Raw genomic sequence first — 20414 nt, 5'->3', positions numbered from 1 at the left:
CCAGGGAACTATAGACCGGTGAGCCTGATGTCAGTGGTGGGTAAGTTGTTGGAGGGGATTCTGAGGGATAGCATTTACATACATTTGGGAAGGCAAAGGGCTGATTGGGGTAGACAATGTGGCTTTCTGCATGAGAAATCATGTCTCAGTGATTTGGTTGAGTTTTTTGAAGAGTTGACAAAGAAGATTGATGAAGGCAGTTTTGTAGACATTGTCGATATAGACTTCAGCAAGGTGTTCATTTAAAGAACAAAGACCAAAAAAAATTTACAGCCCAGGAACTGGCCCTTCGCCCCCAAAGCCTGAGCCAATCCAAGTGTACTGTCTAAATCTGTAGGTCAATTCCTAAGCATCTGTATCCCTCTGCTCCCCACCTACTCATGCATCTGTCCAGACACATCTTAAATGAATCTGCCGTGCCTGCCTCTACCACCTCTGTTGGCAACACGTTCCAAATGCCCACCACTCTTTGTGTGAAGTACTTACCACGTGTATCCCCTTTAAACATTCCACCTCTCACCTTGAAAGCACAACCTCTCGTTATTCATTCCTTCAACCTGGGAAAAAGCTTGTCTCTATCCACCCTGTCTATACCCTTCGTGATTTTGCAAATATTAATCAGGTCCCCGCTCAATCTTCTTTTATCTAGTGAAAATAACGCTAACCTACTCAGCCTGTCTTCATAGCTCGTATTTCATTCTGATTAGTAGACGGATTAGTAAGTTTCAGTCACATAAGATACAGAAGAAGTTAGTCACAAATGGCTTGAATGAAGAGGGATATTTTTCAGCCTGGAGGCTTGTGAGCAGCAGTGTGCTGTAAGAATCAGTACTGAGTTCACTGCATTTCATCATTTATGTAAAGGATTTAGATTTGAATATTGGGGCAATAGTTAGTAAGGTTACAGGTGACATCAGAAAGATGGTGTAGTAGATTATCTCAGAGTACAACAAGACCGCAATTAAATGGGACAAAGGGGCAAGGAGTAACAAATGAAGTTTAATTTAGATAAATATGAAGCTTTGCATTTTGGGAAGGCAAATCAGGGCAGACATTATATACTTCATGGTCAGGTCCTGGGGCATGTTGTGAAACAAAGGGGCACAGGGCCGCAGATGCATTGTTCCTTGAAAGTCGAGTCGCAGGTAGACAGTGTGGTGCAGAACACATTTGGCACATTTGCCTTAATCAGTCAGAGCATTGAGTATAGGAGTTGTGGTGGCATGTTGCATCTGTACAGGATGTTGGTGAGGCCACTTTTAAAATCTGCGTACAACCCGGTTTTCTGCAGAAATGACTGACACGGATGTTCCAGCACTGGTAGTTTGAGCTGTCGGGAGAGGTTGATTAGTTTGAGCTGTTTCCCCCTGGAGTGTCAGAGGGTGAGAGGTGACATTATAGAGGTTTATAAAACCATCAGGGGCATGGGTATTCTGAACAGCCACGTTCTGCTCCCCAGGACAGGGGAGTCCAGAACAAGAGAGCATAGGTTGAAGGTGAGGGGGAATTGATTTAGAAGGTTTATGAAGGTAAATGAGGGCAGAGCAGTAGATGTGATCCATATGGAGTTCAGTAAGGCGTTCGACAAGGTTCCCCATTGGAGAATGGTTAACAACGTTAGATCTCATGGAATACAGGGAGAAGTAGCCATTTGGATACAGAATTGGCTCAAAGGTAGAAGACAGAGAGTGGTGGTGGAGGGTTGTTTTTCAGACTGGAGGCCTGTTACCAGTGGAGTGCCACAAGGATCAGTGTTGGGCCCTCTACTTTTTGTCATTTATGTAAATGATTTGGATGCAAGCATAAGAGGTACAGTTAGCAAGTTTACAGATGAAACCAAAATTGCAGGTGTAGTGGACAGAGAAGAGGGTTTCCTCAGATTGCAACAGGATCTGGACCAGATGGGCCAATGGGCTGAGAAGTGGCAGATGGAGTTTAATTCAGATAAATGCGAGGTGCTGCATTTTGGGAAAGCAAATCTTAGCAGGACTTATACACTTAATGGTAAGGTCCTAGGGTGTGTTGCTGAACAAAGAGACCTTGAAGTGCAGGTTCATAGCTCCTTGAAAGTGGAGTCGCAGGTAGATAGGATAGTGAAGAAGGTATTTGGTATGCTTTCCTTTATGGATCAGAGTACCGATTACAGGTTTTTGGGAGGTCATGTTGCGGCAATACAGGACATTGGTTAGGTCAGTCTTGGAATATTGCGTGCAATTCCGGTCTCCTTCCTATCGGAAAGATGTTGTGAAACTTGAAAGGGTTCAGAAAAGATTTACAAGAATGTTGCCAGGGTTAGAGTATTTGAGCTACAGGGAGAGGCTGAACAATCTGGGGCTGTTTTCCCTGGAGTGTCGGAGGCTGAGGGATTAACTTATCGAGGTTTCCCCTGGGGTAAGGGAGACCAGAACCAGAGGGCATACGTTTAGTTTGAGAGGGGAAAGATATGAAAGAGACCTAAGGGACAACTTTTTCACGCAGAAGGTGGTACATGTATGGAGTGATCTGTCAGAGGAAGTGGTGAAGGCTGGTACAATTGCAACATTTAAGAGGAATTTGGATGAGTATATGAATAGGAAGGGTTTGGAGGGACATGTGCCAGATCCTGGCAGGTGGAACTAGATTGGGTTCGGATATCTGGTCGGCATTGACAGGTTGGACTGAAGGGTCTGTTTCCATACTGTGCATCTCTATGATTCTATGACTGTATAACTCACTCCGGGCAACCTGTTATTCTGCATATAAACCACCCTGAAACCCTCGATGAGATTCCAGTCTGCAACTCACTCTGGGGTATCTGTTATTGTGCACATAATCGTCCCGAATCCCCTTGATAAAATTCCAATCTGTAACTGACTTCCAATTTTAAGGGGCTCTGTACATTAGCCACTTCAATACTTTGATTATATTCCAGTCTGTATCACACTCCTGGGTATCTGTTAGTCTGTATATTAGCCATCCAATCCAAACCCTGTTAAAATTGCCCATGGTATACAGGGATGTGTGCGTGAGGTGCATTAGTCAGGGGTAAATGTGGGGAAATGGGTCTGGATGGGTTATTCTTCTGAGGGTCAGTGTGGTCTTGTTGCGCTGAAGGGCTTGTTTCCCCACGATCGGGATTATTATGAATCACCCGTAACCCTCTCGATTAGATTCCAACGTGTAACTCACTTCCATGAATGTGTGACTGGCATGTTTCAAAAACACCCCAAAACCTTCAATTCCATTCCACTTCGATAAACACGAGGCGCTGCATTTTGAGAAAGCAAATTTGAGCTGGACTTATACACTTGATGGTCAGGTCCGAGGGAGAGTTGCTGAACAAAGAGACTTTGAAGTGCTGGTTCGTAGCTCCGTGAGAGTAGAGTGGCAGGTGGATAAGATAATGAAGGCAGCGTTTGGTATGCTTTCATTTATTGGTCAGAGTTTTGAGTATAGACATTGAGAGGTCATGTTGCGGCTGGACTGGACATGGGTTAGGCCACTGTTGGAATATGGCATGCAATTCTGGTCTCCTTCCTATCGGAAGGATGTTGTGAAACATGGAAGGGTTCAGAAAAGATTTTCAATGTGGATGCCAGGGTTAGAGGATTTGAGCTACAGGGAGAGGCTGAATAGTCTGCGGCTGTTTTCCCTGGAACGTCAGAGGCTGAGGGGTGACCTTATCGAGGTTTATAAAATCATGACGGGAATGGATAGGATAAATAGAAAAAGTCTTTTCTTTGGGGTGGGGAGGCCAGAACTAGAAGGCATAGGTTTAATGTGAGAAGTAATATGAAAGAGACCGAAAGGACAACTTGTTCACTCGGAGGGTGGTACATGAATGGAATGAACTGTCAGAGGAAGTGGTGGAGGCTGGTACAATTGCAACATTTAAAATGCAGCTCAATTGGTATATGAATGGGAAGGTTTGGATGGAGATGGGCCAAGTACTTGAAAAAGAGACTAGAGTAGATTAGAATATCTGGTCGGCATGTTCAGATTGGACCATGCTGTACATCTCTATGACTGTATGACTCCGTGATTTTGTGACACACTACTTGTTATCTGTTATTCTGTATGTAAACCACCTCAAACCTCTCGATTAGATTCCACTCTGTCCCTCACTCCTGGGTATCTCTTATGCTGTATGTAAACCCTAAACCCCTCAATTAGATTCCAGTCTGGAACTCACTCCTTGGGATCTGTTATTGGATCTGTGAAGTGATCCTTGTTGAATGTTAGACTGAAGACAAGTTAAACTAAATGGTCAAATGTTACATGGGTAGCAAGAACACAGAAAGCTGCTGGTTCATTTCTGTCCTGTTACATATCTCCAAGTTTCAGATTGGGGCTGAATTTCTGTCACAATGGGGAAAGTCTCAAAAGCTGTTTACTGTCCTGCATGAATGCATCATCATACCATGAATTCACTTGCAAGATAGGAAATGGAGCTAGCTTCTGGAAGGTGTCTGTAGCTCTGTGTGTGTGATTCTGTGTGTCTGTGTATGTCTGTTTGTGTGTGATTCTGTGTGCGTGTTCAATGTTTCGTATATTTTCGAACTGTATTGATGATGCCAGTCTCTCTTGCTTTTCCTTATCTATAAACTTAATGTCATCATTTTGCTGATATAAAATGGTGGCTGTGGACAAATCTAAAATGTCTGCCTGACTGATTTGTGTCAGGAATACTTACAGCAAGAGAGAGGGGGGAATGTGTCAAAAGCCATTTCCATTCATTGATGCCAGCAGAGATAGGAAATGGAGACTTTTGATTAAAATGTAAATCCCAGAACCTGTTTACAGTGAATGCGGAGAGACAATGTGACATTCCAGTAAGGTCGGCCTTACTTTCCAAGCTCCTAATATATAACAGAAACATAATATACAAAACTTGATAGAGCTCAGCCACTGAATTGTAGATTTGCAGCGTTGGATCAGAATCCTGACTGGCTTGGGCTCCTCCCAAATTGAAGGGTTTCTCATATCCCACACTGACCTTCTGTGGGTTCAAAATGTGTGTTGACTACAAATAAAAGAAAATAATGCACCTGCAATTAAACAAAACTCTTTCTGTAACTTTGTGCATCTGTTGGTTTAAGTATCTTTCAACAGGATTGAAGATAAATGAGGCAGTGAGAGATAGGTAGCACTATAACCAGAATGTCAGTGCAGTATAAAAGGTACATTAATATCTTCAGTGAAATGGGAAAACAGAGGGGGATAGTCCTCAACTGAGGATCGTGGGGAGTCAGTAAAGTTGTGTAGTTTGTGGCTGCATTATGTTTATGTGAGTCAAGATTTAAAACCAGTTGGCCAATAGTACACTTTGTGACACACAACCAGTTACAAGTTATTTCACATAAAAAGGTTAACATATCCCTCGATTAGATTACAGGCTGTAACTCACACGGGGCTATCTGTTATTCTGTATATAAACCACCCTGAACTACTCGATTAGATTCCAGACTGTAGCTCAATCCATGGCATCTGTTATTCTGTACATAAACCATCCTAAATTCCTCGATTAGGTTCCAACCTGTAACACATTCCAGGCTATCTGTTATTCTGTATCTAAAACTCCCTGAACCCCTCGATTAGATTCCAGGCTGTAACTAACTCCAGGATATCTGTATATAAATCACCTTGAACCCTGCAATTAGATTCCAGACTGTAACTCACTCTGGGCTATCTGTTATTCTGTATTTTAACCACCCTGAACCCTGCAATTAGATTCCAGGTTGTAACTCACTGCGGGCTACCTGTTATTCTGTATATAAACTACCCTGAAAGTCTCGATTACATTATTGACTGTAACCCACTCCGGGGTACCTGTTATTCCTATATAAACCACCCTGAACCTCTTGATTAGATTCCAGATTGTAACTCACTCCGGGGTATCTGGTATTCTGTATATTAACCACCCGAACCCCTCGATTAGATTCCAGTCTGTAACTCACTCCGGGCTATGTTATTTTGTACATTAACCATCCTGAACCCATTGATTTGATTTCACTTCCTGACATGTTAAGCTCATGTTTCCAACACAATCTAATCTCAATAATGATTAATGTATCACTGGTCCTCCTATCTGCTGGCACTACCATCATGTTAACTTTCTGATGTTTACATACATGATTACCTGTAGCAGTGAGTCGCAGGTAGACAGAGTGGTGCTGAACACATTTGGCACACTTGCCTTAATCAGTCAGAGCATTGAGTATAGGGGTTGTGGTGGTATGGTGCATCTGTACAAGATGTTGGTGAGGTCACTTTAAGAATACTGCGTACACCTCGGTTTTCTGCAGAAATGACTTACACGAATGTTCCAGGACTGGAGGCTTGAGCTATAGGGAGAGGCTGGTTAGTTTGAGGTGTTTCCCCCTGGAGTGTGAGAGGTTGAGAGGCAACATTATATAGGCGTATAAAATCATCAGGGGCATGGATATTCTGAACATCCATGTTCTGCTCCCAAGGATAGGGGAGTCCAGAACAAGACAGCATAGGTTGGAGGTGAGAGGGCGAATGATTTAGAAGGGACCTGAAGGTAAATATTTCACACAGAGAGTGGTGTGTGTACAGAAAGTGCAGTCAGAGGAAGTGGTCAAGGTGGGTACAATCACACGAGAAATATTGGCCAAATGCTGGCAAATGGGACTAAATCAGATTTGAAATCTGACCGGAGTGAACAGATTGGACTAACGGGTCTGTTTCCATTCTGTATGACTCGCTGATTCTATAAGAGGGATGATGAATAATTCTGAAAGGACCTTTCAAGTCGGAATTCTCTTCAGTGGAAGGTTGTCGTGTCTCTATGTTCACATTAATTGAAAGCTGTGTTATTTAAATATTTGACAAAGAAGTGAGTCTTGCACAATGGGACGCAGACAGGAAAGTGGGGCTGAGACCACAATCTGATCAGCTACAATTTTAGTGCCTGGTGGAGAAGGCTCAAAGTATCTAATGACCCACTCCTGTTGATGTGAACAAAAGAGGTTATCACAAGGGTTCAGATAAAAATGACAGGCCCCGATATCAAGGCAGTGGTTGACTTCTGTTGACATAAAGGTGCTTAACAAAACTGAACTTAATAGGAATCAGAGTAACCTCTCCAGTGTTTGGGGTCAAACATGGCACAAAGGAAGATGTTCATCATCTCTGTCCTGGGTCACCTTTGTGGGAGATCCTCAGGGTAGCTTCCCCTTCACAAACATATTCAGCTGCTTCATCAATGTCTCCCCACCCCCACCTCCCCACCATAAGATCAGAAGTGGGGATGGTCGCTGAAGATTCCACAATATTCAGAACATTTTGTCCCCCGTCAGCTCCTGAAATGGTCTTTGTCCGTGTGTAGCAGGATCCATACTCCATTGAGACTTGTGCTGTTAAACTGTCCGTAACATTCATGTAACAGCACTGGCGGGCACTGCTCCAGTAAAACAAGAGTTCATTCAGCAGCTCACGCTGGTTTCACAGGAATATGAGGAAGCCATTCACCCCATTGACACTATTGGAGAAGAACAGTGACAGCCCATTCAGTGCCTCCAGCCTATTACTCAGGAAGAGAGGGAGTCTAGTGTGATGGGCAAAACCAGAGCCCCTCGAACATATTTGATGGCAGTAGCCTAGATTCTAATGTTTTCTTATTTTAAAGGAAATGTAAAGTGTCTGTTCCAGATGCAATGTGACTGGACAAACTACTCGGTGTGAAGCAAAACACCATCTACTTAAACACGAAAGAGAAAATGAAACCAAAGAAAGAGAAATTTAGAATAACGTAATTCTATTGGACAAGTTAACAGAATAATAGATCTAGAAAGTATTACTAGTGAACTGTTCCAATATAGGAAAATCCCATACACAGCCCTTGGAAAAAAGAAATATTTAGACACAGATTGTCACAAACATTTCTCCAATCCAGGAATTAATAACAACATCAAGAGAAAGTTCAGAGAGGGTTGCAACCAGGAAACATTCACTGAAGCTTCAAACTCTGTGGAGACCCCTATAGTTCCTGATGTTGCCGAGAAACCAAAACCCAGAGATCCTAATCTGTGAGAGCTGGCCACACCCATTCAGGCTGCACTAAAATAAACACAAGGCCTCCCTAGCTCTTACACAAGTGGTCTTTACTAACCAGCTTGGTAACGATCGTTCAATCTCTCTCTTAAAAGAAACCAAGACAAAATAACCTCTTAAAGCTGCAGCATTGTCACACTCGTCAGTACAATGAGCTGTCAAACAAGAACCAGGTGTAACCAGTCAGGACCTTGGCCCTGTCCAATTGGACGAGGTTGAAGCCAATCACTCCCGTGAGTCACTTACACAGGAACAGTAGGAGGCCATTCCAACCTCAATACACTTACACGGGGGCAGAATGAGGAAATTGATGCTGAATCCTGATGAATGTCTTATGCCCAAAACGTCGATTCTCCTGGTCCTCGGATGCTGCCTGACCCACTGTGCTTTTCCAGCAATTGATGCTCTCCTCTGATCTCCAGCATCGACAGTCTTAAGGGTCTCCTAATTGATGCTCTAACATGATGACCAAGTGGGGCAGAGGCTGCACAGACAGACTGTTCCACGTTGTTTCTCTTGGCTCCGTTGTTTATGATACACATGTGGGACTTTAACGTGGTTTTCTAGTGGTGGGCAGGGAAGCCATATGTCTTGTGCGAAGTCTCAAGACGGCATCTTCCATCTCCAAGAAGATAGCCTGGTGTTCTCTATGTAGGGAGGAAGCTGTTGGGAATTGCTACCTGTTTCAGACGGAAGGTATTGTGGCTGCTGTTGGGGATTGTGAACAACCTGACGTTCAGTCCATGGTTCACTTGCCGACTGCACAATAACGTGGGGAGAGTTAATTTAGCCATATAAACTATTAGGAAAGTCATGTTAGACTGATGAATGGACTCTCTAAGTTCAAATAATGCTGATCTTGTTCATGTTGACCTTGTCTAGTGCATGTCCTGTTTAGTGTATCCCGTGTGCCTTACTCTGTCCAAGTCTATTTCCACCCTATGATCTGTCTGGTCATGCTTAATATGACCTGCCCCCACTGCTCATAAACAAAGTGTTTCCCTGTACTGAGGTACACGTGACAATAAATCAAACCAATCAATCCTGGGTAATGTATGGAATTTCTCTCCCTGTCAATGTCTCTTTAGGAAATAAGTGATCACTGCCACTCCTCCTGTTTCAACAGCACCATTTCTTCATCTCTCGGAGCTCTACAGATTAAACACTCAGCTTCTTCACTTTATTCTCATGTTACCATCATCATTGTCTGTGGAAAGGGAATCATTCCTTACAAAGGACATCAAATTTGTACAGAATGCCCCAAATGCTCTCTCAGCAAGGCTCTACAACAGCCGGAAGATGGCTTTACTTATGTACTCGAATCATCTTACAACGAAGGACAGCGTACCATTGACTGTACCCATTACTTACACAGGGTTTGATTCGGAGCAGTCAGCATAGACTTGTGAGTGGGAGATCATGCTTCCCAAATTTCTTTGAGTCTTTTGATGAAGTTACCAGGACGTTTGATGAGGGCAGAGTGATAGACGTAGTCTCTATGGATTTCAGTAAGGCCTTTGATAAGGTTCCACATGGCAGGCTGCTCAGGAAGTTTTCATCTCGTGGAATACTGGGGGAAGTGGCCAATTGGATACACAGTTGGGTTGATGGTAGGAAGAAGAGGGTTGAGGGGAAGGATGTTTGTCAGACCAGAGGCTTGGTCCATTGCTGTTTGTTACCTATGGTTTGGTTGAGAATGTACAAGGTATGATTAGTAAGTTTGCAGATGACACTAAAGTAATTGGGAGCATGATCAGTGAGAATGTTTATCAAAAATTGCAGCAGGACCTTAATCAGGTGGGAAATGGGCCGAGAAATGGTAAATGGAATTTAATATAGAAGCGTGAGGTCTTGCATTTTGGAAATTCAGATCAAAGTAGGAGTTTCATGGTGAGTGGGAGGGTATTCAAGGGTGTAGTGGGCAGAGGGACCTTGGCGTTCAGGTGCACCGTTCTCTAAGAGTGGAGACACAGGGCAGTGAAGAAGGCTTTTGGCACATTGGCCTTCATCAGGCAGGATATTGAGTATAGAAGTTGGGACGTTATGTTGCAGTTACACAGGACTTTGGTAAGGCCGCACTTGGAGTATTGTGTTCAGCGTTGTCACTTTGTTATGGGGAGGATGTTGTTAAATTAGAAAGAGTGCAAAAGAAATTTACAAGCACATTGCCAGGACCCAATGGTCTGAGTTATAGGGAGTGTGGTCAAGCTAGGACCTTTTATTTAGCATGTATGAGACTGAGGAGTCCTAATAGAGCTGTATAAAATCACGAGGGGTATGAATAGGGTTAATGCTCTCTGTCTTTTTCCAAGGTGTAGAGAATCGAGGATTAGAGGGGATCAGTTTAAGGTTAAAGGGGAAGGAATAAAAGGGAACCTGAGGGGCCACTTCTTTATACGGAGGGCTGGTACGTGGATGAGTTGCCAGCAGATGTGGTTGAGGGGGGTACATTAACAACATTTCAAAAACATTTGGATAAATATGTGGATCGGAAAGGACTGGAAGCATATGGGCCAACTGCAGGGAAATGGGGTTAGTGTGGATGGATATTTACAAAGTGGACTCGAACCCCTCTTTTAATTAAACCCAAACACCCAGAAAAGCTCGCCTCACCTTGTAATCTGTTAAAATATGAGTGACACAGATCTCCTATATTCCACCATTTAAACAAAAATTATCAAGTTAGTTTTTTAACTTTAATAGTGAACACTAAGCAACAACTATTCACAAATACAAGCCCCTCTTTTCTTAGCTACTTACTATCTGACTCCAACTCTGTAAAAGTATGCTGTTCCAACAACCCACATATTAAACATTACAATCTCAAGACCATACAGTCTCTATCTTCCCCGCTGAGCTCACTCTTCCAGCTGATGATCTCCTTGGGTCTTTTTTTTTTATTGCAAATAGGTTTGACATGAACATGTGTCTTTGATAGAGAGTGTTTGAGATGGCCAGTTAGCACTCCTGCTCTGCAGCAGTTACTCTGCTGTTGGATGGCAGCAGCTCTCCCTCCAGTGTTCAAAATGCTGGGTATGTATACTCCCCATGATATAATAATTCTCATAATTTGATTGCTGTCCAGGTGTCCAAACAATTATATTCAAATTCTGTTGGCATATGGTGTCCTGAGCGTTATTTAAACTATTTGGTTACATTTGAATGGCTGTCAAATTAGCAACCAAAACTCAGGAATCCATTCCTCAGCTTATGGTGACATGTGGAACAGTGTGACCTTTAGCTGGCATCAGTGGCTTTAATTTGTATTCAACAAAACCCATTCTGTCTTAAAGTGCCCATACATGTTTTTGGCTTCATAACATCTTCCTGCTTCATAAAATAAAATGAATCAGCAGAATGAAAAGTTGGCTACATTTCTTTTCCTCTAATTCTTAATCCCAATTATATGAAATACAAAAGTATTAATCTCAGTTATATCATTCATATTAATTCTGCACACCAATACAACACTGGAATAAGTCAAATCTTATCTGCACTGCTTTCCTTTAAATCCGCGAAAACCCATCTGCTATCACAGTGTAGGAGCCACAGCATGTACATTTTGTGAGTTTAAAGTCGGTAAGGTAAGACTCCAATGAAATAGTCTCATATTCTGGTCTTTAAATATTCCAAAAAATGCGAGAGATTTGTCGTTGTCCACAAACATCTCTGACAATTTTTTTGTCATATAAACATTAAAATATTGTCAGGCCAGTGTGGAACATAATCCTTCTTGTTCAATAATGGAGATTTTGTTGTTTTTTTTCTGGTGGATATTGAGTTTTTTCGAAAAGTAGCCAATTAGCCATTCAATTCCATCATCCTCTTTCTGTATCAATACATCTCCGACCCCTATATCCCGAGCATCAAACACAATTTTCAAAGGGTTTCAGAATATTTGGTGTAGCTAAAACTGGCGTGGTGATTAATCCTGCTTTAAAATTCTCAAATGCCTCCTGACATTGTTCTGTCCACCACAATTCTGTGTTCTTCTTCAGTAAATCCATCAGTGGTGCCAAGACACTGCTGAAGTTTTGAACAAACATTCAAAAGAATGCACTCAGTTCCATAAACCAAAGCACCTCTTTCTTCGAGCATGGTCGTGGAAATTCCTCAAAGCCCTTCGTTTTTATGTTCCATGGAGTCAACCTTCCATGTCCAATATAATGTCCCAAGAACGTCACCTCTGCCTTCACGAATTGTTTTCTTTAAGTTTATTACCAAGTTTGCTTGTTGTAATCGTTCAACATGCTCTGCTCACTGTAACATGTGAGCTTTCAATCATTTGCTAAAGATCACTACATCATACAGATAAGCTGCACAATTTGTTCATATGGCCACACCTCTGTTCTTGAGTCTTAAATGTGGCTGGTGCATTATTCATCCATATGAAATACTCCATAAAGTTTTTTTGTCATCTCCTGTATCTTTAGCAGGTAGTTTAACTGACGACACATTTTTTTTAATTTGAAAGGGGCCACTAGACCTGGCTTTGAAGGGATTTCCTACCACTGGTGGCGATACTGATACGTCATCCCCACGGGAAATCGTCAACGTTTCAGAGATTTTTATCTGCCACCTGCATCAATCTATACTGTGCCCCCTTCAGGTGCTGTTTAGCTAACTCACCTACTCCATTCAATCTCTCCCTCAACTCACTTACATAATCCAAATGTGAGATATCCGACTTCGGTCCTGTAAGTTTATACTTAATTACTTTCAAAGGACCGCTCACTTCATGTACTAATATTAACTCAAATGAAGTAAAGTGAGTAGATTTATTTGGGGCATCTCTAATGGCAAACAATTTAATGTGACACCTTTATCCCAACCATTCGGGTAATCCTGACAGTACGCTGTTAACATGGTCCTCAGTGTCTGATGCTAACTTTCCAAGGCTCCCTGGGATTCAGGATGGGATGCCTTTGATTTGAAGTGCTGCATGCCTAAGCCATCCATGACTTCCTTAAACAGCTGAGCGGTAAAATGAGACCCTTGATCTGACTAAATCTCTCTGGGCAGTCCACAGCGAGTAAAGGAACCTACCAACTCCTCCACCTCCCTTTTTGCCTTAACACACCAATAATGGAATTGCCTCTGGAAATCTGGTGGACACATCCGTTATGGTCAGCAAATATTGGTTTCCACTTTTACTTTAGAAAGGGAAGCTACACAATTAATCATAACCCACATGCAACGTTCTTCGAATGCAGGAATTGGCAAGAAAGGTGCTGGTTTTATTACTGCCTGTACTTACCTACCATTTGGTATGTATGTCACGTGAAACAAACATTAACAGCGTCCTTGTGCATTCCAGGGCGCGAGAAATGCTTCCGTACCTTAGCCTGAGTCTTCTGTACACCTAGGTGCCCCCCTGCAGTTAGTTTATGTGCTACCCGTAACACTGTACGTTACTGCTAACACAATCTGGTGCACTTCGGCCCATTTTCCTTCTGCAGTAACCTATCGGGGTCTCCATTTTAATTTTATGATTCTATCTTTAAGTTAATAACGTTCGACAATATATTCTGATTCCTTCTCTGTGTGTGTGAATGTGTATGTGTGTGTGAATGTGTGTGTATATATCTGTTGTAAGTCCATTCGCCTTTCAGGACTAAACCCCTCTGCCTGATCCTCTGCCTGTTCAGGGTTTTCCTGCACCGTTACATCAAACAGGGGGTCAGTTCACTGAGCATCAATTCATTTGTCTTTTTCGTTCGTTTTTCATTCCTGCTGTAACTTATGACAGTGGGATCTTGTTACTACACACTCTGGAAAAAATCCTGGGTAATTTTCTTTTAACTCACCAATTCCCGAGTCTTCCTTTGGCTTCTCCACCACAAGGGGTGCCTATTCACCTTGCCTCCTGCTAAATCGTTCCCAAGAACAAACTGTACTCCTGGAACTGACACTCTGTTACTCACTGTCACTGTTACTTCCCTAATCTTGATTTGGCATTCCATCCTGATGTTACACAAGGGAATGCTTAATTTCTGTCCCCATTCCACAAATTAACACGCTCTTGATTAACATGCCAGAAAGTGTGAAAAAATCTTTCATATCTTCCTATTAGAGGGTGAGAGAAAGTGAGGGCTGCAGATGCTGGAGATGAGAATTGAAAAGTGTGGGGCTGGAAATGCACAGCACTTCGGCAGCATCCGAGGGGCAGGAGCATTGACGTTTCAGGCATAAATCCTTCATCAGGAAAGGGGGAGGGAAGGGAGGGGGAAGGAGGTTGAGAAATAAATGGGAGAATGGGGGTGGAGCTGGGTGGAAGGGAGCTTGGAAGGCGATAGGTAGATGCAAGTGGGGTGTGATGGTGATAGGTCAAACAGGAGGGTGATAGGACTCCCATCGGTGGTAGGACATCTAGAACCCTCAAACTGTATAGCATCAACATTGACTTCACCAAATTCCAAATCTCCCCTCCACCAACCTCTCCCAGATCCAACCGTTCAATCTAGCACTGCCCTTTTGGACTGCCCTAACTAACCATCTTCCTTTCCACCAATCGACTCCACCTTACCCTCCGACATATCACTATCACTCCCACCTACATCTTCTTATTGCCTTCCCAGTGACCCTCCCACCAGCCCAGCTATTACCGTCGTATTTATCTTTCAGCCCCATTGTCCTCCCGCCATGTTCCTGACGATGGGTTTCTGCCTGATATTCGATTGTTCTGCTGTTCGGATGTTGCCTGATCTGTTGTGCTTTTCCAGCGCCTCACTTCTCAACTGTTAGAGACTGAGCAGATCCCATATCTCACAAAATTCTAACTTCTTGTCCTTCTCCGCCCTGTTCTTACTGAGTAAACTTTATCTACAGAGGTGAATTCTTTAGAGAGATCAGGTACTGACTCCATACCCAGTCCTTGCCTAGGTTGTGCAATTTCCTGCAGCTCCTCGGCTCCACTTGGGGTCTCCTTTACCAGTGTCACTAATGCCACTGGGCTTAGCCTCTTCTACCACATCTTTCCCCAAAGTGTCTTCCTTTAACGCCCAGCATGGTGTGTCCCAGCTTACTGCAGTGAAAACAACTTTTTCCCTGAGCCCTTCTTAAACCACCAACACTGTAATTTTATGTGTTCCACTCCCTTACAGTGAGAGCACCTGAGGCCTTTCACCACCTTTCAACCCCCTTGGGCTTCTTTCTTCACCTGTGGTAAACTATTGTGAACTACTGTTCGCGTTGTAATGTGTGATCGGCCCTTCTCCCAATTTCTATCCCTCACAGGATGAAATTCCTGCCAGAAGCTAAATTTCATTACATGCCACAATACATATTTATCTGCCATTTCTGCCGCGCTTCTCACTTCTTGAACTTTCTATTCATTCACATGAATTCTTACTATCTCTTGAAGTAAGTCTTTTAACTTCTCCAGCAGATTAATCTCCCTTCAAGCCTCACAGGTCTTATCCATTTTTAAGGCCAGCACCCACCTGTCAAAATGACTGTGGTTAATTCTTTCAAACACAATATAAGTCTGACCTGGTTCCGTCTCTATTTTTCTGAACTTCTGTCTATATGCTTCTAATACCAATTCATAACCAATCAAAATAGCCAATTTAACATCTTGATAATCTCTTGATCCCTCATCTGACAGCGCTGCACATACCTCACCAGCTGTGCCCGCCAGCTTAGTCTGAACTAGCATTACCCACAAGTTCACTGGACACGTCATCTGCCAAGCCATTTTTTCAAATGAAATGAAAAAGTGTTTGACAACTTTCTCACCGAAATATGGCAAGTTACTAACCTAGTTGTATACATCCCTACATTCTCCCTTCATTTCGATCCTGCTAATTTAAATTTCTTGTCTAATTCCCAACTTCTGAATTTCAAATCCCCTCTCTCTTTCTTTTTCCTGTCTTTCTCTTTCGTCTCTCTCTGTTTCCGTCCCTTTATTTATCTTCTAACTCCAGTTGCCACATTTGCAATTTATGTTTTTATAACTCTACTGCAATTGCCTATTTCTCTGATACATCAAAGTGCTTAACCAACTCCATTACAATTTCAGCTTCCCTTTTCTCCCTGGTTAAACCCAATTCCAACCTATTTGCTAATTCAAAAAAATGTCCTCCTTCTGTCTTTCTAAACTTCCTTGGAAAATTTGGGAACCTCTTTAATAATGTTAAAAGCTATTTCCCTCACTTTTCATTTAACCAACCACAAGTAACAAAATTAAACGAATTTTCCCACTGGTTTTATTTGAAGATCAAAGTCGCTAATTGCAATGAGTTGGAATTTGCTGGGACCTGTTGTATCTCAAATCTGTTCAAGTCGGTCCAAGTGCCACACGGCAAGGCCCCAAAATTGTTATGACATCAATATCGAACCCCTCTGTTAATTAAAACCACACACCCAGAAAAGCTCACCTCACATCATAATCTGTCAAAATGTGAGCGACAGAGAACTCCTAAATTCCACTAATAAACAAAAATTAACAATTCATGTGTGTGCAAGTTAGCTCGCTGAGCTTGAAGGTATGTTTTCAGAAGTTTCGTCACCATGACTTGGTGACATCATCAGTGAGAGTATCTGCTGAAGTGCTGGTGGTACGTCCCGCCTCTCTATTTATAGGTCTTGGTTTCTTAAAATGGGTGATGTCATTTCCGGTTATTTTAACAAGAGAATGTAGACAGGATCTAAATTGATGCGTTTATTGATGGAATTCTGGTTAGAATACCATTCCTTTAAGGAGGTCCTTGCGTGTCTTCGTATGTGTGTGTGCATTGTCCCAGTCAAAGTGGTGCCCTTCTTTGTCTGTATCTATGGAACATAGTGATAGTGCGTCATGTCTTTTGGTGGCTAGTTGGTGTTCATGTATCCTCGTAACACAACAACAGGACAGTTTCAATAGTGGAAAAATGATTTTATATACACTGTTTAATCAATGTGTGTGTGCAGATAAGTCGCATTTTTCATATGTGTGCAACACATTGTAAATGAACAACAGAGACACAGTTAACGAAAAATGATGCATATGATGTATAAAATTGATAAAACATTAAAACATGTTTTGATCCTCTCAACGTTCCCTCCTTTTCTGGGATTCCCAACTCTAATCTCTCATTCTCAACAGGATGTGTGCTCCAAATGCTTGATTCTGGTGTCCCAACTTATTTCAGTTAAACCCCTTTCTACCGGGACTTCAATATGTTGGCCTGCTGGGTTCTTTCCAAAACTAGTGTCTGTCATATTATTGGAGATAAATATTCTGGCATCAGACTCAGTATTTGAACATATTACTCTGTTGTACATGCACTGTACAAAGGATCACAGCACACAGGCATTGCCAAAACATTGGGGATGTTCACCTAATTCTTTCGATAATGTGGTTGCCTCATTTTCCACATCTCCATGTCTATATCCTCTCTCTCATTCTCCCGTTGTATTTAGTTAAGAAATCCACCAATTATTCTTCGTGTTCCATCTCCCAAAACTCCTTCTTTCAGTTTATATCTTGCGCTCTCTTCAAGATGTAATGTGGTTATAATTAAGCAATGTAACTACAAAGACATACGGACGTAGCTGGCCAGAGTTAATTGGAAGGGGAGCTGAGCAGGAAAGACCATAGAGCAGCAATGGGAGGAGGTTCTGGGGATAATTCGAAAGATAATACCAGAAATGCAACCCCAAGAACTTGAAACATACTCATGGGAGAACAAGGCAGCCATGAGTGATAATGCATCAAACCAAAAGAGAAAATATAAAATGTGGTGAAGATGATTGGGAATCCAGAGAATTCATTGGCTCTGAAACTACATAACGCTGGCATCACTGACACTGCAAAGCTCTTAATCATGGTCAGGGAAAGAAACAGAGGAAACACATTGACTTGAAACACAGAAGATGGTATTTCTCAAGGAAAAAGATTCAGGTGAATTAAACATTTGCATTAAGATTAGTTAAATGCTTTTGCGGAATGTGTCAGGTTGGAAGCAAGACCCGGGGAGAGAGACCCTCAGCAGGATGAGAGTATGAAAATGGAAGTATTTCCACATCAGAAACCAGGTTAGGTCACTGAATGCAGGGCTGATGGGTGAATGGGTCTCAGTGAGAATTGGGGAACAGACAGCAGAATTGCATTGCAGATATTGCAGCTCGAAACTGCGTATTCACGTAGTGCTGTAGACTACAGCAGCAGGAGAAGCAGACCTGCATTCAACCACAACCTGTAACTTTTTACCAGGGAAACACCTCAGTCTGTCATTACCATCAACACCATCGATGGCTCAGTGACGAGTGTGGGTGAATATGTCAGAGTCAGAATCACATGAATTTTAACCTGATGCTCACTCGTTAAAGCTACCAGTCTTGACCAACAGATCTGATCGAAGACCTGCAGTCCTGTCACATTCAGTTATAAATTGTGATGGACGATTAAACAAATGACTGGAGGAGGTGGTTCCACAAACATTCCCATCCGAAATAATGGAACAGACCTGCACATCAGTGTAAAAGAGAAAGATGTTTTATCTGCACCATCTTCTGTTGAGTCGATGATACACCTCACCCTCTTCATGATGCCCACAAAATCACAGATGCCAGTCTTCAACCAAGTTGATTCACTTCACGTGACATGAAGAAACAGCTGAACACAGTAGATACAAAACAGACAATGGACCCTGACACCATTCCTGCAACAGGACTGAAGACTTGTGCTGCACAACAAGCCGTGTCCCTGGGGAAGCTGTTTCATTCCAGATCCAACTCTGACATCTCCCTGGCAATGTGGAAAATTACTCCCCTATGTCCCGTCCCCTAAAACGGGAATAATTACAATCTGACCAATTACCATCTTCTCAGTCCCATCATGACACTCAAATTGGTGGAAGTTCTTTTTGACAGAGCTTTCAAGCAGCACAGAAATAACCTGCTCAGTATGGTTTCCGATAGGTCCCCATGTGGAGATGGTGCTGTTGTGGAAATGTCACTGGATTACTAATACAGACCAGGCTTGTGCTCTGGCAGTGGGTGGAAGTTAAAAACAATTAATAAAATATCGAGATCTCAAATCTGGGATCAGTAACAGTGACCTTGAAGCTAATATCGATTGTAAACAGAATTTCCTTCTCCAATGGACTTTTAGGAAGTGAATCTCCCATGATTTCCTGGGCTGGCCAAAAAGTGACTCCAAAGACCCTGACATGTGATAAACATTTCAATGGTCTCTGAACCCCAAGCAAGGGTACTCATTTGTATCAAACTACTCCGAGGTCTGAAAGGATGAAACCGGACAGAACACCCGGCCTCAGCATCAGTGTCGGGAAAGGGAATGGGAACACAGTCCTGTCGACCCTGCAGAAACCTCCTTCCTAACATCCTTGTGACAGCATTTACACAGCTTTCCCACAGACTGCACAGAAACATCTGGAATGGAAAACACATTTAGCCTCCTCATTCTAGTTCATGGAAAAAATCTCATCAATGCACTTACACCACACGATATACATATCAATTAATGTGAGTAAACTTGGGAAGCTATAAAATAGGCGGTGCAGTAGTACGTTTGGTCCATCGAGTTTGCTACCCAATTCAATAGAATAATGCTTGCCCCTTCATTTCCACACTGTACTCCTGCTCTCCCACCATCCCTTTACTGTCTCTAAATCCTTATTTATAAGCAGTGTCTCGGTTTCCAGGTGCGAGCGAATTCCCCAAGTTCCCCCGTCAGAGAGAGCAGACATTTATTATCATTTCAATGCAGAGTGACTGCCTGTACCTAATACTGTGGCCCCTTGTTTTACAAGTCCCAGCCAGAGGAATTATCATCCCTGCTTCCAATCTGTCTCACCCTGTCAGAGTTTTGTATATTTCAATGAGATCTCCACTCATTTTCCTAAACCCCATGAAATACTGGCCCAGTCACCCCAAACTCTGCTCCCACAACAAGCCCGTCACTCCAGAGATCAGTCTGGTCATCCTTCACTGCTCTCCATCAATGTCAGGTTTGTCCTTTATTAGGTAAGGAGACCAAAACTGCACACAATACAGAACAATGTTTGAGATGATGTCTCACCAAGGCCATGCACAGCTGCAGTAAGACAGCTTTTCTCCTGGACTCAAATCCCCCTGAAATGAAGGTCAACACTCCATTTATCTTCCTCACTGCTTTCTGTTTCTGCAATATTGCTTTCAGCGACTGGTGTACAAGGAGATGCAGATCCTTTTCAGTGTTACAGCTCCCCACTTGAAGGGTCTGTATACACTGGTCAGTTTGCCAATGCCATGCCCAGTATTGACTTCTGGTTGCAGAACTCACTGAGCTGCAGGGGCCTCAGAGGTTCATGCAGAAGGAAACAACAGAAAGGAACATACGTCCCTTTGTAGATCAACATGTTTCAATCAATCCC

Source organism: Chiloscyllium punctatum, chromosome 33 (genome assembly GCF_047496795.1).
Source record: "Chiloscyllium punctatum isolate Juve2018m chromosome 33, sChiPun1.3, whole genome shotgun sequence".
NCBI lineage: Eukaryota > Metazoa > Chordata > Chondrichthyes > Orectolobiformes > Hemiscylliidae > Chiloscyllium > Chiloscyllium punctatum.
The sequence above is the reverse complement of the archived record's forward strand: the minus strand, read 5'-3'. Positions refer to the sequence as shown.